Source organism: Ailuropoda melanoleuca, unplaced genomic scaffold (genome assembly GCF_002007445.2).
Source record: "Ailuropoda melanoleuca isolate Jingjing unplaced genomic scaffold, ASM200744v2 unplaced-scaffold2880, whole genome shotgun sequence".
Lineage (NCBI taxonomy): Eukaryota > Metazoa > Chordata > Mammalia > Carnivora > Ursidae > Ailuropoda > Ailuropoda melanoleuca.
The window spans coordinates 1-4,586 of NW_023199170.1; the positions used below are offsets into that span (position 1 = coordinate 1).

The 4,586-nt window shown below is 51.7% G+C and overlaps 1 long non-coding RNA gene across 1 annotated transcript; it reads right to left on the reverse strand.

Moving 5' to 3' along the window:
* Positions 1 to 182: 182 nt before the first annotated feature.
* Positions 183 to 2,465, reverse strand: LOC117798215. The gene is made up of 3 exons (XR_004622860.1): positions 2,059 to 2,465; positions 1,705 to 1,869; positions 183 to 211 (listed from the first exon to the last, which is right to left on the reverse strand). It is a non-coding gene; the product is annotated as an uncharacterized LOC117798215 (long non-coding RNA).
* Positions 2,466 to 4,586: the final 2,121 nt, after the last annotated feature.

Genomic DNA, 4,586 nt, shown 5'->3' on the forward strand with positions numbered 1-4,586 from the left:
GTCCCGGGGATTACTGGGGCTCTGTCCGGTCTCAGGGTCCCAGCGGCTCCTCTGGAAGGGGAGGACCACGTTCCCGCGCCGGTCAGGGTCGAACACCGGGTCCCCGGGCGGGATGTGGATGTTGAGAAACTCGGCTGGGCATCCCGGGGTCTCCACGCTCACCAGGTCCGAGAGCACTCCACGCTCACCAGGTCCGAGAGCACATGGTAGCCTGTCCACAACGGGGGAGGGCATGCAAGGACCAGCTAAGGACCACTCTCCCTTCAGCATCAGGTATCTAGTCTCCCCGACTCTCTTTGCAGCTTCAAAAGACGACTCAGCCATTTTTGGCAAGTCCAAGTCTTGACCTCCTCCACCTTTCGCAGTGCTTTGTTACACCCTGGTCCAAACTGTTTTCATTGCCGGTTTGGTCCTCTCCTTGGTAACTGGGAGGTGCCGGGTGAGTGTGTCTAGGCAGTCAGGCTGGGAACACCTGCTCCAACATGCAGCTGGGAGCAGCCTGCCCAGAGAACCTGCCAGTCTCACTGCAACACTGGACACTGGGAATCAATTGTAGGCACCTTGGGTGGCCAGCAGGAGCCCAACATGCTTGGTGGGAGCCAACAACCCACAGTCACTGTGGTCAGACCACCCACCCTAGCACCCCCATTTTGACACCCCGGCCCACCAGCCCTCTTGTCAAAATCAGAACCCTGGCCTGAGACTGTCCCAGGAGTCACAGGGGCAATGAGCGAGAACAGGGTCCACCAAGAGCCCCTACCAGGTTATTGTCATGCTCCAGCCTCTACCTGTAGTCCCATCAGCAGCTCAATGTGGGGCAAATTTATGCCTCCCCCAATCAGACTTTCTCCCTCTACTTTTTCTTCTCCAGAAAAAGAAATACAAGACATAGCTTTCTTGACTTAAGAAAAATCATCTTAGGCCCCAGACATCTTGTGATTTATGACTACTTGCTCAAAGCACATTCTTGAGTTATCTTTGCAGGATTTAAACTTCTTTGAATACTCAGATATCAGATCGATTAAAGGCAGACAATTGATGCCAACCCTTGCTGGCCCTTGTGACTTCCATCAATTAAGACCTGGACTCTGTCATTCTATGATGACTTTAGCCTAAATTCTAGGCTGAATTCTCCATTGCACAAGTGCCTTTGTGAATCCATAAGTACCCTTAGCTTAAAACTTCCCCANTTATCTTTGCAGGATTTAAACTTCTTTGAATACTCAGATATCAGATCGATTAAAGGCAGGCAATTTATGCCAACCCTTGCTGGCCCTTGGGACTTCCATCAATTAAGACCTGGACTCTGTCATTCTATGATGACTTTAGCCTAAATTCTAGGCTGAATTCTCCATTGCACAAGTGCCTTTGTGAATCCATAAGTACCCTTAGCTTAAAACTTCCCCAGTTTTGTTATTCGGGAACAGACTGCTTTGGGAAATATCCTCCATGTTTTTCCTTACTTGTTCCAAGTAAAATTTTTTCTAATCTTGGCTTTCTTGTGTCTTTTGGCTAAATACCCGCCAAGAGGCAGATCCAGTTTTGGGTAAGAATACCCCATCCCATTGCGTGCCCCTTCATCTCTCACCCCCATCTCTAAGATCCACCATCACTTCTCTCCCTCACTTCCTGACTCCCCCCTCAGACATAGAGGTGTCCAGCTGACCCTACTGGCCTCCCTCTCCCAGAGGTTGAGGCCCTCACCAAAGAAGACTCCAAGCACTGTTGGGTTTCACAGGGAGGCCTGCCCTGAAGGGCCCCTCATGGCAGTGTTGCTAAGGTCTCTGGGGTTGGGCAGGTGGGGTTCTCCCAAGGGCTGGTACACACCATCTGCATAACTGGCTGGAACCAGGCGCTGGAGCCGAGAGCCTGGGGTAGGAGGGGTAGGAACAAAGATAAATCCTCAGTGGGGCTCCCTTACCTCCCCTCTCCCAGGCTTCCCTCCATACCACAGATCCTAAAACCTTAAGAATGCATGAGCCTCTGCTGGTACCTGCCAGCCCTTGCCCCTTTGGGTAACCCTGCCCCTAGGCCTGTTTCCATTTGGCCCTCACCTACCTTTGCTGCCCCATCTGTGATCCATGAGGTTGTTGTACCACCCATCAAATCGCTGCACCTCCCAGGAAATGGGGTTCTGAGTTCCTGTGTGAGAACAGAGGGAAGGGGCAGCTGGGCAAGTCCAGGCATGAGAGGACAGGCAAGCCTGCAGGATATGCGTCTTGGTAGCCTAGCAAGGGGATCAGCAGAAGGTGGAAACCCAGCACAGTGTGGAAGGTAGGCGGCAGAGGGACAGAACCAAGGACAAAGTGATATCCAAACTCAAGCTCATTCTTCTAGCTGCTCAGTGGGGGAAACATGGTAGGGAGCCCTGAAGCAGTGTAGGCAGGGGCAGTGTGTGCTGACAAATAACCTCAGAGAACAAGACAAAGCTGGAGAACAGTGGCGATGTGGAAGGGCATGCAGGAGCCTTCTACTGCCCTCACCCCTCAGCTCCCTAGGGACAAGGCAGGACAGAAACCATTCCCAGCCCTAAGATATACGGAGCAAGAGCCAGCCACTGCCCAAAAGCCAACCACCCTTCCATTCAGGAAAGGAGAGGTCATTCTGTGACCACTCCCTGGGTACGGGCTGTGTGGAGAGGGGCTTGGCCCTCCCCTGCTGAGCAGAGCCCCCCCGNGTGACAGAGGGACAGAACCAAGGACAAAGTGATATCCAAACTCAAGCTCATTCTTCTAGCTGCTCAGTGGGGGAAACATGGTAGGGAGCCCTGAAGCAGTGTAGGCAGGGGCAGTGTGTGCTGACAAATAACCTCAGAGAACAAGACAAAGCTGGAGAACAGTGGCGATGTGGAAGGGCATGCAGGAGCCTTCTACTGCCCTCACCCCTCAGCTCCCTGGGGACAAGGCAGGACAGAAACCATTCCCAGCCCTAAGATATACGGAGCAAGAGCCAGCCACTGCCCAAAAGCCAACCACTCTTCCACTCAGGAAAGGAGAGGTCATTCTGTGACCACTCCCTGGGTACGGGCAGTGTGGAGAGGGGCTTGGCCCTCCCATGCTGAGCAGAGCCCCCCGCCCCCTGGGGCAAGTGTGTGGGCCCTGGGGCTGTGGCTCTGCTGCCTGTTGCTACTCTGGTCTCTTTTCCAGTTTCTGGGGGTGGGATCAGGGACTTCCTGGTCATGGGAGAACCTTGCCTCCTCCTCCTTTGAGGAATCATGTTCCTCATGTAATTCCTCTTATTGACCCTATTATACTTTCCAAAAACTAGGATCTGGGAGGGAGCACTCAGTTGTTGAGGGAAGAACTCAGGCAGTGAGGGAAGAGGGAAAGGTTCAGAATCAGAGATGGAATGGAGGTCCTTCTGGTCAGTAGATCAGGTGACCAGTCAGATTCCTTTCCCCAAACTAGAAGGCTACAGGGCTACAGCTCCCTCTCTGCTCACTTCAGAGAACAGAACAAAGAAAAGGACCCTCATCAGCCATCGAGAGACCCATTCCTGATTGTCTTTCTACTCAGACCAAGGACAAGATCTCAGAGCTACCCTCCTGCCCCGCACTCCCATGTGTGCACACCCATGTGTGGACACTCGCTCACCAGCAGGTCAGAGAAGAAAAATGACTCAGGCCCTGATGTCTGAGCAAAGAACTCAACTAAGGATACAGGACTTGGGGCAGGAGCTAGGACAACTACATACACGTGATCTCTTAAATAAGAGGAACTAGTGGCAGAACAAGGGGGAGGAGGGTCTTTGAGGGAGAGCATAAGGGAGAATGCCTCCTGCGAATAAGTGGCAAGAGCTAACTAGAAAAGGAAAATTCAAGATCAAGGCAAAGAGAGAGCAGGAAGGAACAGGAACATGAACAGCTCTGTCCTGGGAGAAGCTGCAGGGGTCTATTGCCTCCAGTCAGAATAGATCATTCCACAGGTTTTCTCTGCTTCCTTTTCTTGTATCCTCCCATCCCTGGAACTGGCTTTTTTTTTTTTTTAAGGTTTTATTTATTTATTTGAGAGAGCAAGAGAGAGCAGAAGCAGCGGGAGCAGCAGAGGGAGAGGGAGAAGCAGGCTCAGGAGCCGGATGTGGGGCTTGATGAGGGGCTCAGTGCAGGGCTTGATCCTAGCTGGGATCATGACCCAAGCTGAAGGCAGACACTTAACCAACCGAGCCTCCCAGGCACCCCAGGAACTGGCTCTTTCTAACCTAACTTGTAGCACCTTAAGCCTCCTTCCTTCTCAGAGGCCCAGACTTCAGAGAATGGCTTCAGATTCTAGTAAGAGACTGTCCAAAGCTGACAGTAACAAGATGAACTCGAATGGACCGTATTAGTGGTGGTGGTTGTCTTTTTTTTTTTTTTAATTGTTTTAAAACATTGTGACTTCCCTTCAGATTTGGGTCTAGTCTGACCACAANCTGACCACAAGATCCTTTATTGTCTTATATGACTCATCAGTCTTTTCCCACTTGGGACCAGGGGTCTTTGCTTTATGAAGAAAGAGGAAGACAGAGGAGAGAGAAAGCGCTGCCACACTGAAAGGAATGAAATAGGAGATGCTGACACAGCAGGGTTCCTCTGTTCCTAGCTATACTTC